This window comes from Aegilops tauschii, chromosome 3 (assembly GCF_002575655.3).
Source record: "Aegilops tauschii subsp. strangulata cultivar AL8/78 chromosome 3, Aet v6.0, whole genome shotgun sequence".
NCBI classification, from domain to species: domain Eukaryota; kingdom Viridiplantae; phylum Streptophyta; class Magnoliopsida; order Poales; family Poaceae; genus Aegilops; species Aegilops tauschii.
Window position 1 is genome coordinate 95,293,033 of NC_053037.3, and position 14,669 is coordinate 95,307,701.

General features: G+C 45.7%; 1 long non-coding RNA gene across 1 annotated transcript; it reads right to left on the reverse strand.

Moving 5' to 3' along the window:
• Window positions 1–9,829: 9,829 nt before the first annotated feature.
• LOC109786934 (uncharacterized) lies at window positions 9,830–14,098 on the reverse strand. The gene is made up of 3 exons (XR_002238459.4): window positions 12,395–14,098; window positions 10,500–10,679; window positions 9,830–10,397 (listed from the first exon to the last, which is right to left on the reverse strand). It is a non-coding gene; the product is annotated as an uncharacterized lncRNA (long non-coding RNA).
• Between the last annotated feature and the right edge of the window lie 571 nt (window positions 14,099–14,669).

Consider the following 14,669-nt stretch of genomic DNA (forward strand, 5'->3'; position numbering starts at 1 on the left):
TACGTGTTTATATTGAACGGTGGAGCTATCAGTTGGTGCAGTTCTAAGCAAAGCGTCGTGGCAGGGTCTACGTGTGAAGCGGAGTACATAGCTGCTTCGGAAGTAGCAAATGAAGGAGTTCATATCCGATCTAGGTGTCATACCTAGTGCATCGGGTCCAATGAAAATCTTTTGTGACAATACTGGTGCAATTGCCTTGGCAAAGGAATCCAGATTTCACAAGAGAACCAAGCACATCAAGAGACGCTTTAATTCCATCCGCGATCAAGTCAAGGAGGGAGACATAGAGATTTGCAAGATACATACGGATCTAAATGTTGCAGACCCGTTGACTAAGCCTCTCTCAAGAGCAAAACATGATCAGCACCAAGACTTCATGGGTGTTAGAATCATTACTGTGTAATCTAGATTATTGACTCTAGTGCAAGTGGGAGACTGAAGGAAATATGCCCTAGAGGCAATAATAAAGTTGTTATTTATATTTCCTTATATCATGATAAATGTTTATTATTCATGCTAGAATTGTATTAACCGGAAACTTAGTACATGTACGAATACATAGACAAAAGGGAGTGTCACTAGTATGCCTCTACTTGACTAGCTCGTTAATCAAAGATGGTTAAGTTTCCTAGCCATAGACATGAGTTGTCATTTGATTAATGGGATCACATCATTAGAGAATGATGTGATTGACTTGACCCATTCCCTTAGCTTAGCACTTGATCGTTTAGTATATTGCTATTGCTTTCTTCATGACTTATACATGTTCCTATGACTATGAGATTATGCAACTCCCGAATACCGGAAGAACACTTTGTGTGCTACCAAACGTCACAACATAACTGGGTGATTATAAAGGTGCTCTACAGGTGTCTCCGATGGTACTTGTTGAGTTGGCATAGATCAAGATTAGGATTTGTCACTCCAATTGTCGGAGAGGTATCTCTGGGCCCTCTCGGTAATGCACATCACTATAAGCCTTGCAAGCAATGTGACTAATGAGTTAGTTGTGGGATGATGCATTACGGAACGAGTAAAGAGACTTTCCGGTAACGAGATTGAACTAGGTATTGAGATACCGATGATCGAATCTCGAGCAAGTAACATACCGATGACAAAGGGAACAACGTATGTTGTTATGCGGTTTGACCAATAAAGATCGTCGTAGAATATGTGGGAGCCAATATGAGCATCCAGGTTCCACTATTGGTTATTGACCGGAGACGTGTCTTGGTCATGTCTACATAGTTCTCGAACCCATAGGGTCCACACGCTTAACATTCGGTGACGATCGGTATTATGAGTTTATGTGTTTTGATGTACCGAAGGTTGTTCGGAGTTCCGGATGTGATCATGGACATGACGAGGAGTCTCAAAATGGTCGAGACATAAAGATCAATATATTGGATGGCTATGTTTGGACATCGGAATGGTTCCGTGTGAGTTCGGGCATTTACCGGAGTACCGGGAGGTTACCGGAACCCCCCGGGGAGTATATGAGCCTTATTGGGCCTTAGTGGAATAGAGGAGAGGAAGGCCAAGGTGGAGGGCGCGCCCCCCTAGCCCAATCCAAATTGGGTGGGGGGCCGGCCCCCCTTTCCTTCCCTCTCTCTCCCCCTTCCTTCTCTCCTACTCCAACAAGGGAAAGGGGGAATCCTACTCCCACCGCCCACCGGGAGTAGGACTCCCCCCTTGGGCGCGCTTAGGAGGCCGGCCCTCCCCCCTCCTCCACTCCTTTATATACGGGGGAGGGCGGCACCCCATACACACACAAGTTGATCATTGATCTCTTAGCCGTGTGCGGTGCCCCCCTCCACCATAATCCACCTTGGTCATATCGTTGCAGTGCTTAGGCGAAGCCCTGCACCGGTAGCTTCATCATCACCGTCATCACGCCCTCGTGTTGACGAAGCTCTCCCTCGACACTCTGCTGGATCGTGAGTTCATGGGATGCCACCGAGCCGAACGTGTGCAGATCGTGGAGGTGCCGTACTTTCGGTACTAGGATCGGTCGATCGTGGAGACGTACGACTACATCAACCGCATTGTCATAACGCTTCCGCTTACGGCCCATGAGGGTACGTGGACAACAGTCTCCTCTCTCGTTGCTATGCATCACCATGATCTTGCGTGTGCGTAGGATTTTTTTTGAAATTACTACGTTCCCCAACATCCTGCTGCTTGTTCAAAATTCATTTTTACTATTGGAATATGATGATAGATCTGATTCAAACTGGAATTCAGTTTTCTTGTACAGAAAACAGAAGGATCAGGCTGTACGTGATAATATATATGCCTAGAAAATGAAAGGGATAATAGATTCCTAAGTACTACAACTATCATACCATTCCAGGAAGTTACTTCTTGATGTCATTCTAGAAAATAGAAGGATCAATAGAATGTTCTCGGTGATCATTTTAGGTGTCCTTTTAGGCAGCAACACCAAGTAGCATGGCTTCATCTTAGAACTGTTCAATAGGACCATGTTTGAACTACTGCATACGTAAAGATCATTTCTTCACGACTTCTCTTATGCTCCCAGGGAATCTGGTCCAAACTCCACATCGCTGTCACAGAACAAAGTTGGAAGCACTAATCATCACTTGTCTTTGCATGCATGCATACACACTATTACAATCACGTATACAAATTCAAAAAAGTTAGTGAATACAGAAAATGTTTGTGAAATTTAAAACTATTTATGTTTCTAAAATAAAAATATATTTTTTAAAAAAACCATGATTTTTGTAAATGTAAACACTTTTAGGAAAATGTAATGACTTTTATGAAAAAAAAGATGAAACCAATAAAAAGGAAAATGATGCATATTTTTTTAAAATGTGGAGATGCAAATGGCTGATAACTTTCCTCGTGGCCTTAATTGATGTCTTATTGCGGCATACAGTTGCATGTTGAGGGTGAACTTCCAACTCGGACAAAAACAGGTTGGGTCGAGGTGCTGTAGAGGGTGGACTTACAACTGAAAAAATGGGTCGGGTCCTAATTCATATCGAGGATGGCGTTGCAACTAGAACAAAATTAGTCGAGCAACCGAGTTGCAGACTCGTGGAGGGCTTGCAACTGGGACACAAAATATGGGGCTCCCAATTGCATGTCAGGGTGTAATGCAAACGACGACGAAAATGGGTTGGGCTCCAGTTGCGTGTCGATGGTCGACTTGCAACTGGGAAAAGAAAAAAGGCAGGCCCCGTTGCATGTCGGTGGTGGAGTTGTAACTAAGACAAAAATGGATGCCCCAGTTACATGTCGATGGTGGATTTACAACTGGGACAAAAAAAGGGTCCGGCCCTAGTTGTGTATCGTGGGTGGAGTTACAACTGGGAACCCTTGACAAACACCCCCCTAGTTGCGAGTCGATGGTTGACATGCAACTGGGGCCCTCGACAAACACACACTTCCCTAGTTGCAAGCCGATGGTTGACATGCAACGGCGGACCCTCGATAAACACACACACACACCCTGAGTTGCAAGTCGATGGTCGGCACGCAACTGGGGGCCTCGACAAACATACACACACCCCTAGTTGCAAGTCGATGGTCGGGTTGCAACTGGGGGCCACGACAAAACACACGCACACCCCTAGTTGCAAGTCAATGGTCGGCATGCAATTGGGGGCCTCGACAAACACACACACACACACACACACACACACGAGCCGATGGTCGACATGCAACTGGGTCCCTTGACAAACACACGCCCCCTAGTTGCAAGTCCATGGTTGACATGAAACTGAGGACCCTCGACAAACACACAAACCCTGACTTGCGAGTCGATGGTCGACATGCAACTGGCGGCCTCGACAAACACACACAAACCCCTAGTTGCAAGTCGACGGTCGGGTTGCAACTGGGGGGCCATGACAAAACACACGCACACCCCTAGTTGTGAGTTGATGGTCAGCATGCAATTGGGGGCCTCCACACACACACACACACACACACACACACACGAGTCGATGGTCCACATGCTACTAGGGTCCCTTGACAAACACACACTCCCCTAGTCCCAAGGTGATGGTTGACATGCAACTGGGGACCCTCGGCGAACACACACACCCTGAGTTGCGAGTCGATGGTCGGCATGCAACTTGGGGCGTCGATAAACACACACACCCCCTAGTTGCAAGTCGATGGTCGGGTTGCAAGTGGGGGGCCACGACAAAACACACGTGCACCCCTAGTTGCGAGTCGATGGTCGGCATGCAATTGGGGCCCCTCGACAAACACACACTCCCCCTAGTTGCAAGTCGATGGTTGACATGCAACTGGGGACCCTCGACAAACACACACACACACCCTGAGTTGCGAGTCGATAGTCGACATGCAACTGGGGGCCTCGACAAACACACACAACCCTAGTTGAAAGTCGATGGTCGGGTTGCATTTGGGGGCCTCGAGAAACACACACACACACACACACACGAGTCGATGTACCACATGCAACTGGGGTCCCTTGACAAACACACACTCCCCTAGTCCCAAGTAAATGGTTGACATGCAACTGGGGACCCTCGACGAACACACACACCCTGAGTTGCGAGTCGATGGTTGGCATACAACTTAGGGCCTCGACAAACACACACACACACACCCCTAGTTGCAAGTCGATGGTCGGGTTGCAACTGGGGGCCACTACAAAACACACGCACACCCCTAGTTGCGAGTCGATGGTTGACATGCAACTGGGGCCCTCGACAAACACACACTTCCCTAGTTGCAAGCCGATGGTTGACATGCAACTGGGACCCTCGACAAACACACACACACACCCTGAGTTGCGAGTCGATAGTCGACATGCAACTAGGGGCCTGACAAACACACACACCCCTAATTGCAAGTTGATGGTCGGGTTGCAATTGGGGGCCTCGACAAACACACACACACACACACAAACACACACACACACACACACAAACACACACACACACTAGTTGCGAGTCGATGGTGGACGTGCAACTGGAGACCCTCGACAAACACGCACTGCCCTAGTTGCGAGTCGATGGTTGACATGCAACTGGGGACCTTCGACAAACAAACAAACAAACACACACACACACACACACACACGAGTCGACGGTCCGCATGCAAGTGGGGTCCCTTGACAAACACACACTCCCCCTAGTTGCGAGTCGATGGTCGACGTGCAACTAGAGACCCTCGACAAACACGCACTGCCCCTAGTTGCGAGTCGATGGTCGACATGCAACTAGGAACCTTCGACAAACACACACACACCCCTTAGTTGCGAGTCGATGTTCGGCTTGAAGTTGGGGACCCTCGACAAACACACACACACCCCTACTTGTGAGTCGATGGTCGGCATGCAACTGGGAACCCTCGACAAACACACACACACACACACACACACACACACTAGTTGTGAGTCGATGTTCAGCATGCAACTGGGGGCCTCAGAAAACACATACACACACCCTAGTTGCGAGTCCATGTTCGACATGCAATTGGGGACCGTCGACAAAACACACACACACCCTACTTGCGAGTCGACGGTCGACATGCAACTGGGGACCCTTGACAAACACACACTTCCCTAGTTGTGAGTTGATGGTCGACATGCAACTGGGGACCTTCGACAAACACACACACCCCCTAGTTGCGAGTCGATGTTTGGCTTGCAATTGGGGACCCTCGACAAACACATACACACACACACACACACCTAGTTGCGAGTCGATGGTCTTCATGCAACTGGTGACCCTCGACAAACACACACACCCTAGTTGTGAGTCGATGGTCAGAATGCAACTAGGGGACTCAACAAACGCGCCCGCGCGCGCGCACACACACACACACGAGCGCGCGCACACACACACACACCCTTAGTTGCGAGTCGATGGTCGCATGTAACTGGGGGCCTCGACAAACACACACACATCCGTAGTTGCAAGTCGATGGTCAGCATGGAACTGGGAGCCTCAACAAACACAAATGCCCCTAGTTGTGAGTTGATGGTCGACATGCAACTAGGGGCCTCAACAAACACACACACACACACACACTAGTTGCAAGCCAATGGTCGGATTGCCACTAGCGGCCTCGACACACACACACACACACACACCCCTAGTTGCAAGTCGATGGTCGGGTTGCAACTGGGGACCACGACAAAAAACTCGCCCACACACACAGCTAGTTGCGAGTCGATGGTCGGCTTGCAACTGGGGACCCTCGATAAAGCACATACACACACCCCTAGTTGCGAGTCGATGGTCGGCATGGAAGGCCTCGACAAAAAACACACACACCCTAGTTGCGAGTCCATGTTTGGCTTGCAACTAGGACCCTCGACAAACACACGCACACACACACCCTAGTTGCGAGTCCATGGTCGGGTTGCAACTAGGGCCATGACAAAACACCCACACACACACCTAGTTGCGAGTCGATGGTTGACATGCAACTGGGGGCCACGACAAAATAAACACACACACACACCCCTAGTTGCGAGTTGATGGTCGGCATGCAACTGGGGACTCTCGAGAAACACACACTCCCCTAGTTGTGAGTCGATGGTTCACATGAAACTGGGGGCTACGACAAAACACACACACATCCCTAGTTGCGAGTCGATGGTCGGCATGCAACTAGGGACCCTCGACAAACACACACTCCTCTAGTTGCGAGTCGATGGTTGACATGCAACTGGGGACCCTCGACACACACACACACACACACACACACACACTAGTTGCGAGGCGATGGTCAGCATGCAACCGGGGGCCTCGACACACACACACACACACACACACACACTAGTTGCCAGTCGATGGTCGACATGCAATTGGGGACCCTCGACATATAGTAGGAAACAAAAAGTACATTTTAATAGACGAAGAAGAAAAAACAGCAAGAAAAAAATGACAAATGGAAATAAAAAATAAAATGAGAATGGGAAGCACGAGTAAAAATGAACTTGCCAAAATTTAGAACAACAACAAAATCCAATATTTTCAATGAAAAACAGAAAAAAAAAATCTAGAACCACTACTCCTCCCCTTGTAATGCAATTGGAGGAGATAAAGAAAATCGATGGAACCGCTACTTTCATTCACGCTCTCTTCAATTCTAGAATGGATCTAGCTGTCATCCTCTTTGTGGGTCTAAAATATGAATAATGATAAGCATAAAAAAGAAAACACAAAATGAGAGAGAAAAAACCAAGAACACAAAATAAAAGTATAAAAATTTATCTTCTAGTACATTTCAGAAATTAACCCAATCTCATTTTAGTATAAATAAAGTTTAAAAAATCTTTACATGTTCTCTCCCAACAAAAAAGTGAAAAAGGTAAAAAAATAGAAAAAGGCAGCTAAAATTGAAAGTTAAATAGGAATAATGGATAAAAAATAAAACAACAAAGAAAAACACAATGCAGAAAAAAAACGTCCCGTGTAGCCTAGGACACCGGACCCAGGTCACAAGCCCACACATGCCCAGCGGGCTAAAACCCAACGTGGGGCAAGAAAAATGGTGCGACACAAAAAAGAAAAAGGGGCTGCGAGCCGAACAACAGATAGGCTGCGCCGTGTTCGCTAGGAAGCTCTCCACCTCGACAAAAATACGAATCGCAGAGTGATTTGATCCGACAGTAGAAAAAGTGGATGAGACCAAACAAATTTTTAGCTGAATGAGTTTCAGCAAAACCGTTAAAAAAACTAAAGAAAGGCCTAGTCAACATCTCCTCCATCCCCTCGATCCCTCTCCGCCCGATGTGCCCAGGGGCAGCCCACACTCCACTCACCCGATCTGCCGCGCCGCCGCCGGCAAGCTGCGCAGCTGCCTCCAGCAACGCCTTTTGCCTTGGCCAACACCCAGCCGCCGCACCGCGCGGGGGTTCTGCCCCGCCTACCTCACCGCCGACGCCGGGTTCATCTGCTCGACCCGCCCCTACTTCCCAAAGCACGCCACGACCACCCAATTGATATCCCTTCCCATCAATTCTAGTCGTGAGGGCCTTCTTCTCCAAATCCCGCGAAGGTAACAGCCGTGAACTCCGCATCAATGTCGGCGTTGTTCAGTGACTCGGACAACGTGAAGCTGGAGGAGTGGAGGCGTCCTCCTACTCAACCTCGCCGGTGGCCCTGCGCCCGGTAAATCTGCAGGCGGCGAGGGTCAGCGCGTGGGGAATCAGCCGCTCGCGGAGGCCGACCCACACTTTCGCGCCCAACAGCTCGTTAACCCCGAGATGGAGCTAGGCTACGGGGAGACCGTTTGATTCGGCAACATTGCTCGACCCAGCAGCCGCGACTCGTTCACTCCAACGAGACGACAACAGTCCACGACCGGCGCATCTCGTATCTTCACTGCTTCCCTTGATGACGAAGCGGTGCTGCAGTATGTTCACGGCATCAGCCTCCTTGTGACGGCGCGGATCGGTGGGGAGCGGCACGACGCGGATGTGTGGCACGGTGGGGAGGAGCGCGGCGGCTAGCGCGTAATAAGGGAAGGGAGAGGCGTCGTGCGCATCACTGACCAGACCTGGCATAGGAAAGCCATGGAGGAAGCGAGCTGCTCACGAGGGATTGCTCGACCTGGAGTTGGAAAGCGAAGGAGAGAAGGCATATCGTGCGTGCTCGGCGCATCAGGTTGTTTGGATCGGCGATGCATAACTTTTGCATATATATGAGTCCGTAGTGTTCTGTTATGGTCCGAACAGTTATGCAGATCTATTAAATCTTAGCCGTCAATTTTTACGAGTAACATAAAAATAACGAACGAAGGTGACGTATGGAGAATCATGAAAGCTTCCTCCTTTTAATATTAGGTATAAATTAGCTGAGACATGCGTTGCACGTGCAAGCTTACTGGTGTCTATAAAGCCTTTTTATTTTTCTTGTCCTATCTTACATGCTGCCATATAATGAAAATTTTGTATCGATATTTTTAATGATATAACCTATGATGCAGCGACTATTTAATTTGTGTACAGCCGGTCATGTATAAAAATTCATAGATGATGGAACACAATGAAAACTGAAATAATCATTTAGCAAAAGTCCATTGAGGTACACACACGCCATTCGTGTCGAGATATTACAAATGCAGTTGTTTCCCGACGATTATCAGTGAGGAAACCGGGTATAGAGTTTGTCTCTAATCAACATATTTATCTTTTTTCTCTGAAATATTATATGTAAATGTGAACAATACTTGCTCTCTCTGTCCCCAAATACACGGCGTATAAATCCAGTCAAAAAGTCAATTTGTTCCAAGTTTGACCAAATATATTATATATAGAAGAAAATATTAACAACTACAATACTGATTAAATATATTATGAAAATATATCTAATGGTGGATATATTGGCATAGATTTGATATTTTTTATCTTCATTTTTTATATACTTGGTCAAATTTAGAAAACATCGACTATTTGACTGAATTTATGCCCCATCTATTTGGGACGGAAGTAGTAGTAAATTAAGTGTTCACAGCTTGCCTCCAAGCATCCACTGAATCACCAAGCTTTGTTCAATCTATGACCCATTCTGTTTTTAATTTTTATTTTTATTTTGCGATCACTATGGCCATTCTGTTGCTAGAACTCATCACTCAATAAAGCCATCCACTGTATATATACTGCAGAATACTTCCTCAGGCCCAACGAATTCTGTTAAGAAGAAGCGTTATCATAATAGGGAAAGATACTCATGTATTACTATCTGCGGAGAAATTGTGAGTACAAATGGAGTAGGAGGCAGAATCATGATACGAGTAATAAAGTTGTGCAGTCAGCAGTGAGCCAAATCAGTACAATTAGCAATGGAAACACCGACTCATCAACTCATAACAGTAAAAAAGTAATTGGTAAAATTTTGTCAATACATTTGGTATTTTTGTTCCTACACGATATTAGCTACAGAAAATTTATATGGATAATTGTACAATATTGTTGCTCAAGAAACTGAATTAATTCAATTCTCAAAGGTTTAAGGGTGTATTATTTCAGTAGAACAACTTTGCACACATATATATCATTTTGAGAAATGATAACTCGCGACCGTTCCCCAGGAGCAAACGTGCTTTGTGGCCAGGCTGACGATCCTTTCCTCAAAGCTCACAGGGTGTCTTCTCCAGGAAGTTTTGGCATCACGTCCTGGTCCTCTCTGCAGCAGATTGCCTCACAGCTGGAGCCATCATCAATTAGAGCAAAGAAGTTCCAACTATGTTGCGACTCTGGATTACTCATCTGGATTGCTAGTCGATACATGAGATTACAACAAGAATCCTAAGCAAGGGAAACATTTGCTTGACGGCAAAATTTCCTCCAACAAGTACACCTATAATGAATAAGATCAGGTTCCGACCAAAGAAACAGTTCCACCACAAGGAGATAGCAGCGTTAACTGGGATACCTATCATGACCAAAGTTTCAATCCCATCAGCAATAAACCTTTGACGAAACAGTGGACTAGCAATAGCCAGACTGTACAAACGAAAAGTTTCCTTACACTTACCTGATGAACAGTTACTGATAATCCCAAGTTCCTCACTTGAACCAACTAAAACAATAGACGCAGCAGAGGCACTAATCTTGTTATTTGAACTGTACAAGTTTGTGATGACCAAGGGATGAAGCTTCTCAAAAAAAGTTTGTTTTCCAAGATGTGAGCCTTCAGATGTGAATGCTCTGGTGCCTGTCGCAACAACCAGTAGAAATGACTCATCAGAACAAAATCCATTATATTTCAAAGATCAAACATTAAATGGTACAAAGCTACAACTAAATATTTCCCCACTGATACGTCTTAACTGGCCTGTAAGATGTCCTGAACAATGTGCACAATAAGTTCCTAACTTGCCTGGACACTCAAGCACTTTTAAGACGCCTTAAGCAGAGGCAACGCATACTCGGTATCAGCATCAGCGTATATATGCAAAGCTAATAATTCTTTGGAATAACATACTGATTCATTTTAAAAAGTAGCTAGATGACAGAACACAAATGGTTCGTTTCATAATTGCTGAGCAGGACCTTGAAAACAGGCCTGATTTATTACTGGCAGGACCTTCAAATAAGCACGAGTCAGTTATGTGCCATTTAGGTAGCAAATCCCAAGTAAGGCCTCTCTATTTGAAGGCCTGGATAAACAGTGTTCAATTCGCGGGATATTTGCAAGAAATAAACAATTGTGTGTACAAATATTAGAGTTGACTTTGGCCTAATGGTCCGAGACAATTGCTACACTTGTTTTCTGGTTCACGCAGTATGATTATATTTCTACAGTGATCATTGGACTTGTGGAGAATTAGAGATCGATGTGCTACATGATTGGATTTATTTTCACTACTTTGTTTCAGTTAGCTGATCATACATGTATTGAATAAATCAAATGTACTCCCTCCGTCCCAAAATAAGTGTCGCTGACTTAGTACAACTTTGCACTAAAGTTGTACCAAATCAGGGACACTTATTTTGGGACGGAGGGAGTATTACCTAACCTTATATGATATAAAGTTATACTAATCATCAAAAAAAGCGATGATAAGAAACTGGAAAAGCGATATTGTAACACCTAAAAAAAATTAGAATACGTTTTAGGATCACTCAAAACAGTATGCTAGTACCTTAGGAAAGAGAAAATAATTTGACATAAAGCTTTAGGGACAGATGAATGAAACATTTCAGAGTAGGATATTAACAAAGCTAGTTAAGGCACTTTATTTATTGGTAAGCCTCCTTAATTGTCGACATATCATGTACCAAACTATCCAAAAACAACAGAAGGATTTCGATCTAGATTTAAGTATAAATATTTGGTTTGGCAGCCATAATAAGCATAAAAGGGTAAGCATTTAAGCATGTTTTAGCAGCACGCCAAGTTCTACACATTGTACTGGTATACACTTAAAACAAGACAGTATTCGGTTAAGTGTGTTCCTCGACAATAACTGTAGCAATCTTATCCAACTGAACGTGTGTTCATCGACAATAACTGTAGCAATCTTATCCTACTGAACAGATGGTTTGCATCCGAAACATGTAGAAATATTCTAAGAAATTGTAGCCATTACTTAATACTCCCTCTGTTCCCAAATGTTAGTCTTTCTAGAGATTACAACAAGGGACTACATACGGAGCAAAATGAGTGATTCTACACCCTAAAATATGTCTATATACATCATCCTGTTGTAGTCCATTTGAAATCTCTAAAAGGACTTATATTTAGGAACGGAGGGAGTAGTTATCATGCGGCATAAGTGCATGGTTATACAAGAACATGGAGGATACATGATCACTTGTGCCGACTACAAAGGTCTGATTAGCCATTTACAGAACATGAATACATACTCAAAACTCAAAACATAATAAACAGATAAAATAATGTATGTATTAGTAATTTTCACTTACCTCAAGTAAGTGATGGTTGAATCCAAACCGGGGGCGGCCAGTTCAATCTTGAATCTGAACTAGGGGGCGATAACTCGATGAAACTGCTATCTTCCATATTGAAAACAACAACCTGCCTAAGACTATATCTGTGAGAGTAGATATATCTGAGCAAGTCATCCGTGTGGTAGATGCTATTGGGAATCAATGTAGAGAAGTCTTTCACCAGGAGCAGGAATGGGCTGTTGAAACCAATGAACATTGCATGATCTTGGAGGTTATTTATTTCAACAAGATTTTGTTCAACAAATCAATCTTGTACACGAAAAACTTGTCTGCAACCCGTTCTCTTTTTCCATTCTCATTACTATACTTATCATGTCTCCATATCTGGAAAAGATCTCCCCATGGTGCTTGAACAATATATCTACTATGCGCTTGATAGGATATGATCGGCTTCAAAATAACTTTCACTTCAGCGGAAGGTCCATTAAGATTAATAGAATCAACTTCACCCCTACCACGAACACCATAAAACAAACCATCATTGTTGTTATGAAGAATATCTTGATATTTCCAGCAATTGCCTTTTCCACCAATCCAAGTCCATTTGGAGTCCCCAACCCTGGTATAAGAGAGTTGATTATTGGGCAGTTGTACTCGTAGCACTGTGCAGTTTCCTTGGGAAGGATCGCAAGAAAGAACAACCCTCTCATAAAAGAAGAAGCGGGCTTCTTCAAGTGTAAGATGGTATGGCTCCGTTTCTGTGTCAAAATCCGAAGAGAACAGATCCATGTAAAGGACATCATATCCATCTAGCACGCCCTCTTCAGTGTAGCGCAGTCTAACATTGTTCATGGTTTCAGGTGGAGGCATAGCTATCTGAGCTCTGGTTGCAGGATTGACTAGTATGAGATTCGACCGCTCATCCGCAGTGATGAGCCAGCCGTACGAGGAGCCCATGATGTGGCGTGTGCGGAAGGCAGGCTCCGATAGAGTGACATGGTAAAGCTTGTTGGTGGACATGTTATGCAGGGTGACCGTGTCAGCACCACGGTCGCCAGATGAGTAAACAAGGCAGGGGCTCTGTTTCGGCGAGCACAAGCGGAAACGACGGGCCTCTAGATAAATGAGGTGCCAGGATCAACAGACCGCACCTGAGCTGAAGAGATCTGGGATCTCGAGAGTGCCAAAGATCTGGAGGAGCACGTCAGCCTGAAGCTGGGACCAATCGCAGCCTGTGCTCGAATCTGGAGAGTCATCGGAAGCAGAAGCTTTCTTCATCGATTTTTGCAGAGGATGCTTGAAATCACAATTGTGTGATATAGAGGACAAGGGTCGCTCCGAACCCGATTGGAAGGTGAAATCAGATCGCAAAAGAACTTTCAGAAGGATATTGTACACCTGCACTAGGAATCCCCCGGAAAGCTAATCAGAAAAAACAATTCGACGAAGAGGAATGACTCAGGCGCCCGCCTCTAGCCGGAGCAAAACCCTAGGGGGGTCGTGCAGGTGCGGACGCGCGCGATGATGTGGTTGAGCTGGTGGTGGCTGGCGAAGTTGCCGGCGCAGGAGTGCCGGACGCTGGTGGACCTGTGCGCCGTGACGAGTTCCACACCTCCGCCGCCCGTCGCCGCCGGAGGAGCACGAGGGTTCTGGCTCTGTGCGGTGGAGGTTTTTCTTTTTTCCCAAATGCTACAGTGCAAACGTCAGTTAGATTCGTGCGAACACGCTGGTTGCCGTCGGATACGGCATATAGATGGCCAAACAGGCCGTGCCTCGCGGCCCGGCCCAGAAGCACGTGTGCCCGGCACGTCATGTCTGGGCGAGGCCAAGGCACACGCAGCGACCCTGCACGGCCCGTTTAATCGAAATCACTGATTAAGCGCTGCCCTTTGGAGGTTACTTTCACCTGTTCAAGTTGTTAAGATTGTGACAAGTGATCACTGCATGTTAAATGAAATTATTGAGTCGGAGATGAAGGATTACATTAGAGGGTATTTTTCAAACCTATTTATGCCAGAAGTCTCTCAACCAAACCCGGAGGTTCTATCTCTTGTAAAAAGGAAAGTCACGAATGAAATGAATACTACTCTTACGGCTCCATACACGGCGGAGGAAGTTTAGAAGGCCTTATTCGATATTGGTGATTTAAAAGCTCCGGGTCCGGATGGTCTGCACGCTGTCTTTTATAAAAGATTTTGGTCTATGTTGGGAGAAGATCTGACAGAAGAAGTCTCAAGGCGGTGAATACATGTTCTATACCGGCAGGATGGAATGACACTACAATTGTCAT